This window comes from Microtus oregoni, unplaced genomic scaffold (assembly GCF_018167655.1).
Source record: "Microtus oregoni isolate MIOR12 unplaced genomic scaffold, Mior012 000002F_ref0000024, whole genome shotgun sequence".
Lineage (NCBI taxonomy): Eukaryota > Metazoa > Chordata > Mammalia > Rodentia > Cricetidae > Microtus > Microtus oregoni.
In genome coordinates, this window is record NW_024543061.1 from 31,630,864 (window position 1) to 31,650,867 (window position 20,004).

Here is a 20,004-nt window from a genome sequence, read left to right on the forward strand (position 1 = left end):
TTTATAAACAAGACAAAATAAACTGACACCATGGCCACTGTAGGCATGAATTTTTTTACTTCCAGTTTCACCTAAACAAGGGTTCACCTGCCTATTAAAGCAGGCAGAGAAATCGAGGGGACCTAGCACAACCTATCTGAAGGCTGCAAGGGCTTGTCCTCCTGCAGACTAGCCCACTTGATTTCCCCACTTCAGGGGCCATGGCAGAGCAGGCCCGTTTATTCCTAAGCACTGAATTCACGGCCAAGAGCAGCTGGCTGGGTGGTGCCAGGCCTGGGCCTGGCGGCTTCAGCTTAATGAATAGATGTGTTCCTTTATAACAAGGGCTGGGGCGCCTGCCTGGCAAATGGATGCCATTAAGGGCTCCTGAGACACCAGCCACTCTTAAGTGGGTTAACATTCCCCCCTGCAATCTTCTCTGTGTAATTGATTTAAACAACACCTTCTTTTGTCCCAGTGGGAAGACTTCGACCAGTGGGACCCTAGCACACTGGCTGGGAATGACGGAGGTAGCATCCTGGAAGGGTGGAGATATATTTGGTATGAACATGAAAACTGATCATGGACACTGACTGCCGCGGCATTATTTCCACCTGCTCCAAGGCATGCCCTGCCTAGGCACCTCAGGATGCCAAGACAGGCCTACCCCCAGGAGGCTGAGGCTGGCCTGGGTGAGAGGGTTGAGATAATGCATAGTTTTTGGTGTCATCCAGTTCTTGGACTTCACATAAGCCTGACAGCAATTCTACAACATGGGGCTTGTTTTCCAATGTGATCACAGAGGTCTTGGCACCCAGAGCGTGAGTTTCCTCCGAAGAAACACAGCTTTAAGTGATGGAGCCACCTCAAACCAGTAAGGTGAGTCACACGTGCTGAGTGGCAGCCTCATCCCCAGGTGAATGCTCCCCACAATGATAATGCAGCTGCCCAGCTACCACCAGCATCGTCTTTGTTGAAAGTCAGTTTAACAGCTCTCCTCAAGCAATCCGCGGCATGAAGTGCATGTTCACATGCCAAGAAATCAACAAAACCAGACACTGCTGCAGAAGCCTGCTCCGTCTTCTATAGCCTGGAGATAGGCAAGTCGGGGAGAACCCAGCTGACAGGAGGCTGCTCAAGCAATCCAACAGAAGGATGCTTTTCACACCTGTAAGGGATTGACCTTCAAGAAATCTTGCTAAAAGAAAAGGAAGCTGCGGAGTGCTGTGTTTGAGATAGAAAAAATGGAGCTGGGGTGCGGCTCAGAGGTGGAGCATCTGCTTAGCATGCACAGGGCTGGGGGTTCCACGTACAGCTGGGCAGGAAGAAAACAGAAAGAGGTGTGTGTGCGTGCTTACAGTGGCCACCCCCATTAAGGAGAATGTGGCACAGGTGGGCACTTCATGCTCATGTGCATGCTCTGATAGCTGCAGAACATATAATAATGTCACTATGCATGTAAACAAGAAAGGTAACTGAACCTTTTGGGTGACAGGCACTCGAAGACATGTTGGCTCTGATGAATACCTTGTTCTCGAAACACCCAGAAGGGTTGAGGGGGCAGTGGAAGGAGAGTGACTCCTCCAGAGTGTCCCCCTGGTATGGAGTCTGTGGCCCACCTGGAAGCTCACCTGTGGCCTGAATCTCACACTGTCAGTACTCTGCTCTGTAAGCAGTGGAAATCTGAGCACCATACCATGCATTATAAGAAACGCCACAGTCAAGTCCAGTCAAAGATTCAGTCAGGTCTGCCCAAGGCAAGTGAGGAGGTTGCCAGGGACCAGGCAAGGGAGGCCTCCACAGCCCATATCCACTGCAGAGACGAACTGGTCTCTGCCCCAGCCCCCTGCTGCCCCCTGCAGGCTAAGCAGGAGCAGCACTCAATGCCCCAGATGCTCTACTACCCCAGACAGCAGTACTGGTTTGAACTGTGTTGTCCCTGAAACACTTCCAGCACGCACTCTTGAGTTTACGGAGAAATGGAGACCCTAGAAAGTCAAACTGATTGCCTCAAGGCCGTTCAGCTAGTGTGACAGAGCTGGAATTTAACTACAGGCCTGCTGCTGGCTAGGGAGAAATCTCAGTAACTTTATAGTCTGTGGTGGGCCTTGGGCTAGTGAGAGAGCCCCCCACCCCCGAATATACTAAGGAGCCCCTCAGCTCCTGCAGCCAGCATCTTCCAAGTGACACAACCCACAGTTCCTCTGGTCTCTAGCAATTTTCATAATCAACTGTAATTTATGTTCAATGGCAAAGATAGCCAGGGCTGGACACCTGGGGTGCTGGGAAGGCAATTTATTCTTTCTAGCAGTGTTTGCTCAGCTTGCCAGTCACCAGCTGCGTAACCTCAGAGACCATTACCCTGGTTACTGGTAATTCACACTGAGTACACCATACAGTCAGGGGAGAGGCTGGGCTGCATTGTCTTCCTGATCTCATATGATTCCACCCTTTGAGGACACTGAGAGGAGCTGGACAACAGAACCACCCTGGCTATCTAGCCTGCCACCCACCATCCCACAGGACTGGGACAAAGACTACTTTCCAGTGCATTTTCTCTTTAGTGGCCAGTTAGCTATATACCGTTGCTCCCAGGGTGCCCTGCTGTGTGGTTGGGCTTGCATGGGTAACCATCTGCCTTCCACACCTTGGATGAAAATTGAACCAGCAGAGCCAGTACTGCCATCCGGCACATTTTCTAGGGTGAGTACTCCCCCAGAAGACTCAGAGTAACTATGACTTTCCAAATACTGGACAAATGGAGGAGACTCAGACAAGCCAGAACATCTGCAGAAGACCCTAGGACACATAGCACCCAGCCACCTAAGAGCTACAAGCACCTCCATGGAAGGGCTGGGGCTGCCTGGGCCTTCTGGCCACAGGCTTACCTCTTGATATGGGAACAAGCAAGAGTGACCATGGAGGAGGCATGAGGAATGGAATAGGTTTGATGGCAGTGGCAACAGGCCTGGGGCCCCTTGGAAGGAGCTGCCTTCTTCCTGGGGGGCATATGGTACCTTCTGAACCATGGGTCAAGGATATCTCTGCAGCATCTCAAATTAAGACAAAAGAAATAATAAACAAAGCCAAAAGGAACTACAGCTATGGCTCCAGGGCAAAACACGTGTGTGTGTGTGTGTGTGTGTGTGTGTGTGTGTGTGTATGTGTATGTGTGTGTTCTCCAAGAGCAACAACAACAAACAAAACAATAAAGCCAAAGCTAAGGTATCTAAATGCTTATGAGCTTATGACATGTGACCTTAGCTAATCTTGACCATATCCCCATTCAACTGGCAATGGAGGCAGAGGTTAATTCCCTTGCTCAGGGTCATCTAGCTGGTTTAGGCAGCACTGGACAGGGCATCCAGGCTCTAGAGCAGCAAATAAGGCTTGTTTGTGTACCTGGGAAGCTGGGGCAAAGGCTCTGGTGCAGGACAAAGCTCTTCTGGAAAATGATGGGAAGACCGAAACAGGAGATGAGGAGAAAGAAAACAAGCAATGTCTCTCACCCCCATCCCCTGCGCCTTCCTTTTATGTGTGGTGGGGCTCAGAGACCCATTGTCATCCCTGTTTTGCCCCAGCAGATCTATTTCAGGTGGATTTCAACCACAATGAAGTAAAGGAGCAAACAAGGCCACATGCTACTCCAAGGGCTGCTCTGGAGCAAGGCTACGTGGGCTACAGCCACCAAGAGGGCTATCTGGCATCCGCCAGCCCTGCTTTTGATTCTTGGCTCTGCTGTCTTCTAGCTGTACAATGTGGGCAAATTAAGGACCTCTCTGAACCTCAAACCCTTTCCACATAAAAGATAATAATGCCTACGTCCTCGGGCCAAGCGAGAACAGCAGGCTGTTCAAGGTGTCAGACGGTGTCTGTTCTCATCGCCACAGTCGATGCTGAAAAATGGGGGTAGGGGCTGAGGGACTGGGCTATGGCTCAGCAACAGAGGACTTGCTTAGCATTGGGGAGGCCAAAGAAAGATAAGGGCAGTAAAGCTTATATATACTAGCATACATAAACATGGAAGTGGAATAAGACACGAGAATCTGAGCCATGATGGGCAAAGTCTAGAGGAGAGAGCCAGGTCGCTGGAAACTACAAGCTTTTCTGTAGTCCCCAACGTGGAGGAACCAGGGGGATGGGACATCCCCCAGTGTCCTCTAGTATATTTTGAAGACTTAACCATGTAAGTTAACATGTAAGTAACATGTTTCCCATGTAAGTGGGGAACACAAGGCTTGAATAAAGGGTTCTCATATGGACCTGTTCTCCTCCATGCCCTCTTCTTGCACACACTGAGAAGCCAGGCACAGAACCAGGAACCAGCTCTAGACAGTAACCTCCAACCACTGACCACCAGGTGGCAGCCTCATTGGCACCCTGAGCCTGGGAGGTCACACTTCAGACCTGCTCTCACCTTTCCCACGGGGACATACAGGTCTCTGACTTCTGATATTGCCTGCAGGGCCTCCTACATAGGAGATCCTGAGACTCCCAGGCCAGCAGCTGGCACTGGGGGCATGGGTAGCTCTGAGCCAAAATGGCCTGGCTCAGCTCAGCTGGACTGAGGACTTCATCACATATCCGGAACTACCCCTGAGTGTCTAGCCACCTGCCTAGTCTCAGGAACCTGGTACTGAGTCATGGTTGGGCTCTCTGAGTGGCTGAGCATTATCTGGCTGTAATTCCCACATTCCTGTTTGTCCCATGTTGAAACAATTATCAGCTGTTATTTACAATCTTTTTCCAATACAGGCAAGTGACACTCGAACTTTTCAGTCTTAAGCTCTTTTTTTTTTTTAAAAAAACCACTGATTTTGCCCAGGCTAGCCTTGAATGCACGACAATCCTATTGCCTCAGTCTCCCAAGTGTTAGGATTATAGGCTTGTACCATGATGCCTGTCTTTCTTTTCACTCTTTTTTGAGGATCTGCAACTTGTTCATGAGGGCTATAGCTACCAATATTTGCCGTATCAAAAATTAAGAGCCATCCTTTCAGCACACAAAGACAACAGTACCATTCCATCAGTCAACACAGCATTCGGCCTCTAGAAAATTCCACCAAGAGAAAATGAAGTGAAACAGACAGACGGCAGCTATTCCAAAAATGAATTGAACTTATTAACTCTTGAGATCACACTCAAAAACATGGCTGGCCAAGACTCTTCTTTGCTTTAACCAAGCCCATGTGGCCTTACTTATTCCTAGGCCCCACAGACACTTAGATCCGACCCTGTCTAGAAAGGGATGAGTGTGCTCTGGATCTCTACGCAGAATCAGTGGAGCATCCCCCACTCATCTCACTCACCCCAATCACACCACAACCTGAGCCTCTGGCGTGCACGGTATGTGCCCCTGCGAGGTGCTTTAGGAACCTCAGATTCAACCCAAATGTGCTCAGCTTGCAAGAGGCAGGGCTGAGGTGCTGAACCAGGCACCCTAATACTGCATTGAGGGAGGCCCTGACCATGGTCACCAAATTTTCCAGCAGGGATGGCCATCTGTCCTTTCTGTGCATAGACAGAATGACATGGCTCTATCTAGCACTCCCTGCCTGATACCTGCCCACTCACTGGGGCACCCTGCTTTCTCCTGTAACCAGAATTTCATCTCAAAGTCTACAAAGCTGGGATCTGAACCCGGTCACTTGACTCTAGATGCTGAGCTATGCTGCCTGCAAAAGAGGGATTCTATCGGTTATCTCTAGGTTAGGTCTGGGCAAATTTATATTGGCTTAGAAGACAGCCAGGGCACAGCTGGTAGAACAATCCTCAGAGGGGATAAAAGATGGGGTACCAATAACTGCATTTGGGGCCCAGGGATCATGTGTGGGTGAGGGGCAGAGAAGCCTAGCCAGTAAGGAAAGAGGCCTGCTAGGTCAGACCACCGACCACCGCTGGAGGCTGGTGCCACCTGCTGTCTAACTGCGAAACTGCAGCCTAGCTGGCCCAGCCTGGAGACTGTGACTGAGCCCAGAGATGCATGCAGCCTAGGGCCCAATGAATCCCAAGCCCACCTTCATGTCTCAGCTCCTTTGGGGAGATATATGTTAGCTATCTTCTCATAGGTCCCTAGTCATTTTCCTGGTGACCTTTGGGGGAACATAACCCTTTCTCTGGATAACAGTCAGCTGCCTGTGTACTTGCCCCTAGGCTCAACACAGATTTAGGGCTACTGGTTGTTAGCAAGCTTTTGTGTCCCTGTCTGTATTGTCACACCTTCATAAATACATCCTTGGAACAGGCTCAGAAGCAAGAGGGCTTTTGCATGTTCATGGCTGGCATCTCCATCGATGCAGATGTGTCTGAACCAGATGCACAGCCAGGAAGGGCAAAAATGAGATGCTGCTGGGATCTGCACATCTCTTTTTAACCAGAGTTCATAAGGCACTTTCCCAGGGTTCTTTGGTGAAGACTCAAAGGCCCTATTCTGGTGAATGCAGACCTCAGGCCCAGAGCAGAGTGCAGGCCTCCAACTGTCCTTGTGTGGGTGCACAAACAGCATTTCAACAGTGGAAGAGTTTGAGGATCTGGCCCACTGAATGGCTGAGCGTTCTGGTCCCTGCTCCCTCCCCAGGCCAACAGTGGCTATTGCTTTCTTGGAGGAAGCAGGGAAAACAGGTGAGGGCCAACAAATATATATGACCTATGGCCCCATGCAGCCACCTGCTACCTTCCCCTCTTAGATCTGAGGTGAGATAAAGCCATGCCCCAGCCCTCTGGGAGAGGTGGAAATGGACAGCGGTAGGAAGCTTGCAGGTCCAGATGTCACTAAGGCCAGCCTTAGCTTTGCCTTCAGTCTCTTCTAAAAACCTATAAGGTATTTAGTTGTAACTGTTGAAGGCAAATCACCCCCACTCCTACATCACAGATCTCAGTCCTAGTGCCTCAGGTGGCATGTGCTTGCTTGGTTCCGCAAGAGGACACAGCCTCCACTGATTCCTGCAGCTGCCACCCAGCCTGGGCTCCCCACTGAGTCAGGAGCATGGAGGACAGTTGCCAGAGCTGGCTCAAGGTCACACAGTGGCCAGCTGGCAGCCAGGCTGGGCATGAGCCAGGTTCCTAGGCCTCATCCCCACCCCCACTCTAAACCCAGAATCAGCTGGTGGTGGGGTAGGGGGCTAGTCTCTGCCTGGGGCCTTACTGGGTACAGAGGAGCCGTTCTTCCTGCCCACAATTCCTGCTGTTTGCCCCGTGCCAGGCTGCAGCCTCCCTCCAGCCCGCTGATGAGGACAATCTGGTGCCAGAGTTGACAATCTGCATGCCTGCTGGAGGGAGGTGGCTGCCAGGGGCCCAGTTCACAACGAGCTGCCAGAGGTCCTTTAAAAAAATACACCCAAGGTGACAGATCACTATATACCTGACAGGCACCTCAAAATGCTGTTCGGACTCGCTCGGGGGAGGGGCACATACACTCTTCCAGGGTGGAGTTCTTGACCATGATCTGAACTTCTAGCAAGCACTGGGTCACCAGACATGCACACAACACAGAAAGTCCCAGAAGGAAAGGGATGGATGGGCCCTAAGAACCCTAGAAGACTAAGTGGATCTCAGTTATCCAACGCCAGTGACAACAGAGCCTAGATTTATAGAATGCGAGGGGTGTGGGGTCTCGGCACATTCTTCACCACAGCATTTCAGAGTCCCTGAGTAAGTAACACATGCTAACGTAGGCACCACTGTGACCCCTATGGTACAACAAACACCAAGTCAATCACAACAGCTGTGGCTAACTGCACATTGTGGGGAGGGCTGTTCATGGCTGAATGGCATCCAAGGTGCTGGCTTTTCCATGACTTCCTTCCCAAAACCTTGGGTTTTCTGCACCAGAGGAACTGCCCCCTTTGTCATACAACCCAGGAAACCCACTGAGGACCAGCAGCAGAGCCTGTAACATCCAGGACCCTGTGGGCGGGCCACTGAAATGCTGGGAGGGGTTGGGTGCAGAAGAGTATCTTGGAGACTTGGTTTCCATATCTGTGAAATGGGTGGGTTTCCCCACTTTGTAAGGTAAGAGAAGGGTTGTTGATATACCTGGTCCTCAGCTCTTCCTCTCCTCTTGTGGAGATGAAATGAAGGCTGTTTATCTCCAGTGGGCTATGTCCTATCAGGCCAGGAACTGACTGCTGGCCCAGGAGGGACTCCAGAGTCTGACTCTCTCCCAGGGAAGAGGACACATTTGGAAAGAGGGGTTGGTGGGTAGATATCCTGTGCTGTGTGCAAGCTCCAGCAGGCACTAAGACCAGGCGAGAAAGTGCTGAGGGCCAGAATCTGTGAGTCACCTCCCAGCTCCCCAAACACTTAAATAAAAAGAGCCTGGGATGGGTATTTCAGTTTCTAGATAGCACCAAGATCTGGGCGGGGCATCAGTTTTCCTTACCTGGGTTCAGTGCTGGGTGGAGCGTCTTGCTGAAAGGTGGCCACAGTAGCCTCTGAGGAGCCTCTGTGCCCACACAGTGGAGGTTTCCCAGCCCTCTGCCCAGTCAGAAGCCAGCACGGGTCAAACCCTGAGTCCCTGCTTAATCCACCAGTGCCAGAGTCAGCGCTGGCTGGACATGTGACCCAAGGCCCCAGGACCTGTTTGGCAGGAGCAGCAGCTGGTGGGGTAGGGCGGGAAGGGGCAGTGTCTGCCCTCTGGTTGCTTCTGGCCATTTTTCCCTGCAGGGACCTGTGGCCTAGAGCCTGCAGCTGGTTCTGGAACCCCAGGGAGGGCAGGGACACAGAGTGGAGATTGAGTACAGAGAATGCCTCACCCAGAGATGCCGACCTGCCTGGGAGGAATCTGCGAGGGGGACCTCACTGCACACAGATCTGTTCCATTGTGGGTAGGACTGAATTCCTCAGATACGTGAGGTCATCAAGAAAGCTGAAGATGGGAATGGAGAGTTAAAGGAGGAACTGAAACCATAAAGTCCCTCCCAAGGCTCCAACAGAGGGGACAAAGGGAGTGGGAGAAGGACAGACAGACCGAGGGGTACAACTGAAGGATTAGAACCAGAATTTCCCAAATTCCTACTCAACAAATCCAGGAGGAAATGAAAACACTAAGATAGGGTTGACTTCAAAAGGCTCTTCGCCACAAAGAGGTGACAGAGTAAGAGACAAAACACACCTAATGGGGCAGAACCCACGTTCCTTATTGTTTCTGTCTGACAGGAACGGGAACAGGTACGACCCTCCTTGCAGAATTGTTTGCTCCCGTGGTGACCTCAGCTCTGACAACAAAATCTATCACCGCTATTACTCTGTAAATGTGGACCTGACATTGCTGTTTGGACTGAGGCTCTAGGTGGTTTCTGTCATCTCCCACAAAGGAAGTAACGAAAAATAACTGTTGAGATATGGCGTGCTTGCTCTGTGCCTTAGCTGGCGGTCAGAGTTGTCATCACCCCAATGAGAAAGAAAGCCAGGCATGGTGGTGCGACCTGCAATCTCAACACACAGGAGGCTGAAGCAGGAGGATTGCTGAGTCAAGAAGAGGCCAGCGTAGACTATACATATGGAGTGGGTTCTGGACAGCTTGAGTTACATAGTAAGAGCCTGTCTCAAAAAGCCAAAAACTGAAACAAAAATAAATAAATAAATAAATAAATAAATAAATAGGAGAAAACTGAGACTCTGCAAGGTCTAGTGACTTGTTCAAAGCTATGAAACAGAGCTGGATCTAAACCCCCGCTTGAGGACATAGAAGGCTATCTCCAAGTCCTGTTCATCACCTTTCAGTCCCTCTTGTTGCCACCCATCCTCATCACGTCCAAACTGTGCCAACTTGACACAAGCTACAATCGTCAGAAAAGAGGGCGTCTCAGTTGAGAAAATGCCTCTATAAGATCAGGCTGTAGGCAAACCTGTAGGGCATTTTCTAAATTAGTGATTGACATGGAATGGCCCAGCCCATTGTGGATGGGGCCACCCATGGATTGGTGGTACTGGGTTCTATAAGGAAGCAGCCTGAGCAAGCCTTGAGGAGCAAGGCCTCTGCATCAGCTCCTGCCTCTGGGTCCCTGCCCTCACTGCTTTTGATGATGAACAGTGATGTGGAACTGAGAAGAATAAACCCTCTCCTAATCACCACGCTGCTTTCATCACAGCAATAGTAACCCTATCTAGGACACAAACCATTCTTTCTCTTCTGCCCCGGCCTACTACGGGAGAGCAGGTTAAAAGGAGGGATACTTCAGCAAGGGCAGCTCTAAGACTGCCAGGCTCCCCAAGTTCATGAGTAACAGGGCCACCAGTCGCTGCCCCTGGATGTGCCATAAGGCACTCACTTTTCTTCCTGGTTTGTTTCAGACCAAATGCCCAGGCTAAGCCCAAAACTCTGCCTCAGATCAGCATCTGACTGAGCTGCCCCGTGCCTGGCTACACTGAATCACCCTCATGATTCTTGCCATCCCCTCTGTGTTCCATAACAATCCTTGGGAGAGTTAATACAAGATACAAAACACCACAACATTGGTCCTGGACTCTTGGAGCTAAATACCCCTCCCCCCACAGCATTAAAGCTCATTCTACCTTGTAAACCACTGGTGAAAAGGAACTCACTTTTTTTTTTTTTGAGACAGGGTTTTGTCCTGAAACTCACTTGGTAGACCAAGCTGGCCTTGAACTCACAGAGATCCACCTGTCTCTGCGCCACCACTGCCCGGCTAGAAACTCACTACTTTCTAAGGCACGGCATTTCTTTTCTGGGTGCAGTTCATGAGAAAACTCATATTGGCTCCAAGCATTAGGGACAGGCAAGGTCTCTTTCCCTCCCTACACCATCTCTGTGCCCTGCGGAGGAAGGACACATGCAGACAGGCTCCCTTCTACAGAGGCAGCAGGAGCTCACACACAGCATGCAGAGACCCATGTGGTCAGCACGAACGCCGAGCCTCATATGTATAACCATCCTGCCCCAAGTACACTGTCCTTGAGGGAGTCTGGGCCCACAGGCTGGCAGACCACTGGTGCTCCAAAGTAATTAACTCACTACTATGAAACCTTTGGGTTGTAGGTTGGAAAAAGTTCTGCCTTCTTTTTGCTGGTCTACAGGGGTGATATCATTGTTTGAAGATGAAGCTTCCAGAAGTATTGTGCAAGCTGAGAGACTGACTTGGGGTATTGCAGATGGAATGGATGTGAGGCCCCTGTGAGCTGCCTGTTATGGATTGCACGAGGTAGGAGGGAAAGTCACACAGTTCTTCAGAGTCACCAAGAACTTGCCTGCCTACTGCCTGGCATACCAATTGGCTCTTGCTGTAACAGCCAATGTCCCACCAGCCCAAAGTCACTGTATCCTTCCATAGTGATGATGCTGCCCTGCAAAGGGCTCAGCAGAAGTGGTAAAAGTGACAAAGAAGAGAACACAGAAGAGGAACTGGTTTCTAGGTAGCAGGAATAGGGAGCTCATTCCTGCAGGAGCCAAGCCAAGGCAAGGTATCTGGGGGTGGTGGTGGTGGGTAGGGGGCACCAGAAGATTCTGTCCTCAAACACAATGGCGTCACACACATACTGTGCTGTGTTGAGAGGTGACATCAAGGCTAGCTGTTCATGGTTAGGAACACTTAGGGGCACAGATACACCCACTCCAAGCCAGTGTCAGGAGGCTGGTATAAGGACTACCAGGACACGAGGTGGGGGCAGCTCTCCAGCCACAGGCTTGGTACTTGCCCACACTGGGGAAGAGGCCTGCTGTAGGGTGGCAGGCAGAGCAGAGCAGGGCAGCTACAGCAGGGACTGCTATGGGCCCTTTAAGCAGCCACTAGACTAGTGAACTTTAGTCATAAGACCTAAGATTATCTAATGTTTGCAAGCTGCAGGAGCCAGAGTCGCTCACAGGGAGAGAGCACTGGTCCCTCTCTTTGCTCTTCCATTGCACAGACCCCTGTGGTGGCCTCCAGTCCTGTGGCACCTTCCTCAGACGGTGGCTACCCAAGAATGCCTGGGGTGCTTGGGAAGTGGGATTAGGCCCCTAAACCCTGAATGTGCTATGTGACCTTGGACATGTCCCTGCCTCTCTCCGGTCTCAGACTCTTAGGTATTCCCTCCAGAATAACAGTACTCGGGGTCTGGGCTGTGGGCACTGTAGCACTCAGAGTCACCTCTTCACCTGTCTTTTCTAGCACCGGGGATGGAAGGGGTTAAGGGGTGCAGGTTTTTTTCAAATTTAATTCCTGGGCTCTTATGGGCAAGTGGGTTCACGGGTCTGGCCACCCTGCCATCCATAAGGAACAGAACACAATGCTAGGGGTAGGGAAGGCCAAGCTGGTATTGGTGTTCTGAAGTTGGTGAGGGGCTACACTGACTGGCCAGTGCGAACACAGACAGGTAGATGCTGGCCATGAAAGGGAACAGTGGCTCAGCAGAGTGCACAGCCAGACTCCTGCTTCTGGCCACCAGGAACGGAGCATGCTCAGAACAACACACAACACAAGCCTGGCCAGGCAGAGACCACTGCTGTCCTTGGAAGTCTCATGGAATGGACAGAGCCAGAGGAGGAGACACCACTGTCATCTTTTTGCTCAGTTTGCTCCAGTGAGAGATCAGCTGTGACAGTTTAGAGCTTGGCAATTTAGGGTAGTTACTACCCAGCAGAAACATGGAAGGGGGTTTTCCCTGGGACTTCTGGAGGTGTGTGGGAGGTCCTTGTACATCTGGGCTGACCCAGCCTGCTAACGCACAGTCTAAGGGCAGCTGCTGTGCTCAGGGTGGGGGTGGGATTTCTCACACAGAGCCTCACCCAAAAGTTCCTGGCCCAGGCTCCTAGCATAGGAATGGGTTTCCTTTACCAGCGCCCAGTACATCACACCCCTAAGGTCTGCCTCTTGTCCCATACAGGACTGAGCCCAGAAGTCTCTTGACTTGCGGCTCCTAAGCCTTGAACTTGAACTGATTTCACTGAGGGTACCTACAGGACCCCCTTCCCTCCAGACCAGGATCCAGCAGGAGGGGCTGCCTGAGGCCACACAGCGGGTTAGGGGCAGGGCCAATTTTGGATCAGGTCCCTCTGGCCCAGGCTCCTCAGTCCGAACTAAGCTTTCACCCACTCCCGGGCGAGTCTAGCAGGCTGGAGCGAATTCCTGAGATGCTTCGACCTCCCTCCCGCCCGCAGGCTCGGGACCGGGAAACGGGATTTCTCCAGGTGGTGGGGGGTGGGGGGAGGGAAAGGAGGTGAGAGGCACAGGTCGACCCCCGGGTTCTGTCCCCGCACAGCGGGAGGCACCGCATTGGCGCGGCAGGCGCCTGCCCCCACCCGGATCTCCGGCACCCTGCTGCGCCGTCCGCAGAGCGCAGTAGCTGCTCGGCGGCGTCCTCCCCGCTTCCCAGGGGCCGCACCGCTCCGCAAGCAAGGCCGGTGGCGCCGGGTCCGCCAAGCCTACAAACCCGCAACGCGCGCGCGCGAAACCACAGCGGCACCACTAGCCGACCGGGGTCCGCACAGCCCGGCCCCGCCAGTGTACCCCGCTCCCGGCCAGCCCGCTCCTACCTCTCAGGTGCCCGCTGCCGCCGAGCGCGCGCCGACCCGCTGAGAGCGCGGCCCCTACGCGTCGGGCCGGAGGGGCGCGGGGTCCAGGGACGCACAGAATCGGAGCCTGACCCCGCGCCCCCGCCCGACGTGACCTTGGCGGGGGGTCCTTTCTGTGCCGGGCCTCAGTTTCCCCCTTCCGAAGGTGTGTGTGTGTGTGTGTGTGTGTGTGTGTGTGTGTGTCGGGGGGCGGGGAGGACGGGTGCCGCCCCAGTCAACGACGTCACCCGAGCCCGGGCGAGTGGAGGGCGCTGGAGGCCGCGGGGCCGCCGCAGCGGTTAGGCCAGGTTCCCCGGCACGCGGAAAACCGGCACGGAGTCGTCTGCACGACAGCCCCTTGCCTTTCCCTTACGCACCTCAAGATACCCAAATCAACACCCAGGCAAAAAGCAGCCCGGAGACACACTCCCCGGCCCTCCCAAGGAGAACTGCCGCCCCTGCGGCCAGTGCTCCTCCTCCCACGCTCGCAGCCAGCTGAGATAGGCCAGAGAGGGCAAGCCACTGGCTCCGGTCACACAGCATAGAGGCTCCTGAGGTCTACTCGGGCACCACGCCCCTCTGCTTCCCTTCCAGGGCCCAAGCTGTTCAGTCGGGCGAAGGAAGGGCAGAGAATCTGGGCCTGAAGGCTGATCTCCTCATCCTGCTAGCGAAATAAACCTGGCACCAAATAAATGCTGGGTTGGGCCTCAGGGAGCCTAGCAACTATCTTTGAGAATCGGTTAGGGCAGTCTGGACTAGGGACCCCAAGTTTGAGGAAGAAATGGCCTAGATAGGGTAGCTGGGCCTGCAAGGGGTAGGTACAGGGAAGGTGCGTGCGCGTGGCTGTACCTAAGGAAAAGACAAGGATGGGAAAGAGTTGCGGGCTGTGCAGTGGAGAGCAGAGGAATGGGGAGCAACACAGCACTCGACCCCGAAAGCCAGGCTGTCCTTCTAGGCAGAGGCCCTGCGGCCCCCCTCCCGCTCTCCCGCTCCCCGCTCCCCGCCAGGTGGAGCAAGGGCACCCGGAGCCGGCCCCGTAAGGCAACCGAGCAGCGCCCTCTGGTGCATAAAAGCGGCGAGGCGAGAGGCTGGAAGGACTCAGCTCCCGCGGTACAGCCTGGAGGAATCTGGGGGAGTGATGTAATGTGTGAGCAGGTGGGGGCTGGATAGGGCGGCCACTAGGCTGTGTGACCTTGGTGAAGGCGCTTTCCCTTTCCGGACTTCTATTTTATTTTATTCCCTGACTTTTAATTTTTGTTTCTTTCTTTCTTTTTTTTTTTTTTTGATTTTTCGAGACAGGGTTTCTCCGTAGCTTTTGGTTCCTGTCCTGGAACTAGCTCTTGTAGACCAGGCTGGCCTCGAACTCACAGAGATCCGCCTGCCTCTGCCTCCAGAGTGCTGGGATTAAAGGCGTGCGCCACCACCGCCCGGCCTGACTTTTAATTTTTGAGACAGTGTCTTACTCTAGCCCAGGCTTGCAGGGAACTATGTAGCCCGGGCTAGTCTTGAACTCATGACAATCCTCTTGCCTCAGTTCTGTGATTATAGGTGTTAGGTTCCATGCTGACACCCGACTCTTTCAGAATATAGTGAGCCCTAAAGTACTGAATATTGATGACAAAGCCAAGGAAAGTCTAGCTCATGGTCCTCCTCTCCCTTACCCCTGGCAATCATAAACCCACTCCTGGTGGCTCACTGCTGCAATCCCAGTACTTGGGAGATTATTTTTAAGACCTTTCCCCCCTGCAAAAGTAAACCCATGGCACCTTGCCAGTGCCCATAGCAGGACAGTAGGATGGGTTTATGGGGCAAGGTGTAAGTTTTATCCCCACTCACCATCTCCCCTCCCCCAAACCTAGTTATGCCCTTGCATATTTTTAAGAGCAAGTGGGTTATTGTTTTAGTCTGATTAAGACAGGGTCTCGTCTCACTATGTAGCCTCAACTGCCTGCAACTCCCTTGGAAGAGCAGGCTAACCTCAAACTCACAAGGATTCTCCTGCCTGTCTCTCGAGTGCTAGAATCAAAGGTGTGGACCGCCGCCATGCCCAACCTACTTCAATAGTTTAAAAACATATTTTTAGAATCAGCACTTCAAGGAGGAAGATTCTTGAGTAGTTTTTATAACTAATATTGCTGGCGTGGAGCTCAGCGACTGGGCTTGGTAGGAGGGTAGGTGATAGAAGACAGGCTAACCAGGACTGCCGCAGCTGTGACTCAGCTGGGTCTTATCACCTCTCTGAGCCCCACAGAAACGGTAGGTGGAACTGATGGAATCCCTACCCCAGCTCCTTTGAGGCTGCTGAGCGGGTCTGTTGTGCTCACACGTGGATGGTGTGCAAAGGGCACTATACAGATGCTTCATTCCCTGAAGCCAAGAAAGCAAATGTTGATGTATTGAACTATATCAAATTGGACTATATAAGTGGAATCAGAATACCACAAACAAGGTAAAAAAGACAAATGGCACCCTGAGAACATGTCTGGCGCACGAGGTAATGAGGAGAATGAGAGGATAGTTAATTTTCCTAACACAGAAAGTGTTCCTTCCATCGACAGGATGACTAACCCATTAGAAAACAGCCAAGGCTATGAGAGCCGTTCAGGAAAAAAAAATCCACTCCTGCTTGTAATTAAATGCGCATTAAAGAAACACAATCAAAACACAATCCAATTCACTTGCTTAAAAAAAAACTACCTATTTGGGGAGCTGGAAAAATGGCTCAGTGATTAAGAATAATCACTGTTGTTACAGAGGACCCAAGTTTGGCTCCCAGCACCCACATTTCTCCTCTGCTGGTCTGTGTGTCTCAGAAAGTCAAGTACAGACAGTCCCCATGCTACGATGGTTCAGCTTACATTTTCTTAATTTTGCAATGGCGAGTGACATGTACTCAGCGATCTGTCAGTGAAACATACACTCCAGACTTGAATTCTGATTGTTCCCTGAGCTGGTGAGATGCAGCTGACCATCTTCCAAGGTGCTGGAGTAAGACAGCCAACAGGCATCCCATGAGTGACAAGCCCACTCTACACAGCAGGTCCTGCCGAGCTGGATAGTCAGGCTGCTACTGTATTGAATGCATTTTCAATCCACCATTTTCAGTTCATGGTTCAGGGTTTGTTGTGGCTGTCTGAATCTTAAATATCCCCCAAAGGTCATTGTGAAATAGCTTTGGCCTCCAGGGTGGCAGCATCAGGAAGTGGTAGAACCTCTGCTCTTTCTTCTTTCTCATGCCTTGGTTAGTAGCTCCTTCTGCTGCCTAACCCTACCATGATGAACTGTGCTTCCATGGGTCCCAAAGCAATGGAGTCAAGCAACCATGGATGGAAACCTCTACAACTATAAGCCCAAACAAGATCTTTGTTACAGTATCGGAAGGCTGACGTGTATGCTTATGTTAAGTATTTGCGCCTTTGGTGATAAGGAGGCACAAAATATCTGCTGATCCCTGCATATGCTACCTCTGACAAAGATGAGCCAGGGAGAAAAACACAGCAAAACCCTGGGGAGAGAAAGGAGGATTGGGAACAGGACAGAAGTTCCACTGAAACATCCATATAAACTGTATAATCTCACTATACAGTTGCATTGCTGGGGTTTTTGTTTGTTTTTTGTTTTGAGACAGGATTTCTCTGTATAGCTCTGGTTGTCCTGGAACTCTGTAGACCATTCTGGCCTCGAACTCAGAGATCTGCCTGCCTTTGCCTCTGGATTGCTGGGATTAAGGGTATGTGCCACTCCTTAGATGTATTGCTGTTTTTTAAAAAAAATAATCTGTTTGTAAATAATAAATTTCTGGGGCTGGAAGGATGGCGTAGGGCTTAAGAGCACTTGTTCTTGAAGAGGACCTGGCTTCAATTCCCAGCACTCACACAGTGGCTCACAACCACCCTTAACTCCAGTCCCAAAGGATCCATGAACACTGGGTACACATAGTGCACATACATACACGCCTAACACTCATACACATAAAACAAATGTAAAAATTAAAAGAGCAAATAGCGATTTCTGAGCCAAGACATGGAGTTGGTAAGTATGGTGTCTAGGGCCTGCTCTGGCACGGGCTTGGGAGGACTGTCTACATGACCTCAGGATCGAGGGCATCCTTTGTGAGCCCTAGTTCCCTCCACCAAGGGGACAGGAAACAGAAGTGCTCACCTGAAGGGACACTAGCCCACTCAAGCAGGTGACTCTGGCAGGCCTTGCCCTTCTCCCCATTTCCCTCTGCCTTGCTAAAACAAAACAAAACAAAACAAAACAAAAAATCCGTTAGATTACATTCCTACAGCTAGCCATCAAGTTCTATTTGTTTATTTGACCACTTCCTCCTAAGGCTAACTACCAAGGTCCAACTATCGAAGTATTAAAGTCCAGCAATCAGAAGTCCCGCTTTGGCTCACCTAATTAACATGTCCAATTAAAATTAAACACCTCACCTCCAGCACAGGGTCTCTCCCTTTACCTTACCTTTATAAAAACCACCATTTTTCTATGCGTCTCCTCCTCTCTATCCAGAGGCAGTCCTTTGTCCCTTTGGGACAAATATCCCTCCCCCTTTCCTTTGTCCCCTTTGTCCTTTACCACCATATCCTAGCCAATTCTAACACAGACCTACCCCTTTCCTCTTCTAAAAAATTACATCCGCAAGGTTATTTGCTGCTGTTGTTCTGCCTGAGTCAGAAAGCAGCCACTTTAACTTTTCTTCCCTGCTTAATAAAAGATCTCTCTATGAAAACAGGCGTTTGGGTGTGGTTTGTGCCTAATCTGAGGTCTAGGAGGGACACCCCCCCCCCGGCTGCTATGTGGGGCGGGGGGGTTCTCCTTCACCACTCAATAGTGCTTGTCTAGAATCTTCTCAGCAGAAGAGCTAATTGAGTATTGAAATGGCCCCCAGGGAGATAGGGACGGCAGAGTTGAGTGTCTGGGGTTCCCAGTGACTTTGGAGATCCCCTTGATTCCCTAAGACCCAGTCCTATCTACTTTTCCCATGTCCATAACCTGTCTGGAAATAACTGGTTCATATTTCCTGCCTGGGGTTACCTTGGCAACAGCTCTGTCATCTGTCTGGGCTGGAGGTCAGTCCTGTGGTATGGGACAGATGACCAAACACTGGATACCATGTGGGTCTGAGATGTCTAGGGCAGAGTCTCATATTGGGCAACCACACCTACTCATACAGAGAGAGCAGGATCCACTCCTGCCCTTCCTCCTCTATGTGTGGAGGAAGCCAAGGGACGGATATGGGGGAGACCGCAAGACACAAAATGGTATGCTCGCAACAGTGCAGATGCTAGCAACACAGGAAGTGTGTGTGGCAGCAGCCATCCATCCCGGACGCTGTGTGCCTATCCCTACCCCATCTACCTTCCTCTCCCTCCCACCTCAGCAGCAGCAGCCAGCTTGTCTGTGCCCTCTTCCTGCCAGTTAAAACAAGGCACTCTTCAACCAGACTCTCGTGGCCTGTACATCCAGCCTCAGCCTACCCTTCTAGCTCCTCCCACTATCCAGAACAATTTTCTTCTTCTTTTTTAAAGATTTATTTATTATGTATACAGTATTCTCAGTATTCTGTCTACATATATATCTGCAAGCCAGAAGAGGGCACCAGATCTTATTACAGATGGTTGTGAGCCACCATGTGGTTGCTGGGAATTGAACTCAGGACCTTTGGAAGAGCAAGCAGTGCTCTTAACCATTGAGCCATCTCTCATCTCAATCAATTTTCATAAATTGATTCAGTCCTGCCCCTTTCTTGCTCAGAACTTCTCTATAGCTCCTCTATAGACCTTGGGATAAAGAGGCTCCTGGGCCCGGCTCCATCTCCGGCAGCTTCTCAAACTGAATGGCTTTGAGCATACAGTGCTATGCCATGACACCACGTGTTTGCCCATTCTCTTCTGTTTTACTCCACATGCAAAGAGTTCTTCAAAGCAATAGAAAACACAAGTAAATGCTCAAGTCCCATTTACTTAGGTAGCTCAGAGAACAAAAACACAAATGACCTATAAACATATAAAAAAATACACAACTTCACCAATAAAGAAGGAGATTGCACAATGGTGAGGCACTGTTAGCTGCTGGCACATGGGCAAAACTTCCTAAATGCTCACCTTTCTGTTAGCTGTGTCCAAACCCATTAAATTCAGCATCAAAGGTCTCATTTTCTCTGCATGTCACTTTCTGGGCACCTGTGGTGTCCCGCACTTCAGGACAGTGCTTAGGGCTGGGCACTGATAACAGGAACTAAGCAGCTGCACTGACCAGCTAAGGGGCTGCTCCCCATCAGGGAGGCGCTGGGGCTAGAAAAGTACCCGAATCATGGGCACAGACCCTGCAGCAGAGCTGAGAGGGCAGCAGTGAGGACTGGGCAAGGGTGCCTAAGCAGAAGGAAGATTCTGCTGGGGAGGGGAGCTGCTGCCGAGATGGGGAAGGGAGAGGCACCTGGATGGAGGGCAGGTGGCAGACATGGCCATGTGCTTGCAGCACACAGGACTTTCTGTTACTTGGTGCCTACTGTATGTCAGGCAGGTGTT

General features: G+C 51.4%; 1 protein-coding gene across 7 annotated transcripts in view; it reads right to left on the bottom strand.

Annotated features, from left to right (window-relative positions):
* Window positions 1–20,004, bottom strand: part of Iqsec1 (IQ motif and Sec7 domain ArfGEF 1) — a 325,272-nt gene that overhangs the window by 59,777 nt on the left and 245,491 nt on the right. Inside the window, exon 1 of one of the 7 annotated variants that reach the window (XM_041640229.1) lies at window positions 13,451–13,596. The exons of the other annotated variants lie outside the window; for them this stretch is intronic. The gene's annotated coding sequence lies outside the window, so the exon portion shown is untranslated. Of the gene's footprint in view, window positions 1–13,450; window positions 13,597–20,004 lie in introns of those variants that run through there. 7 annotated transcript variants of the gene reach the window in all.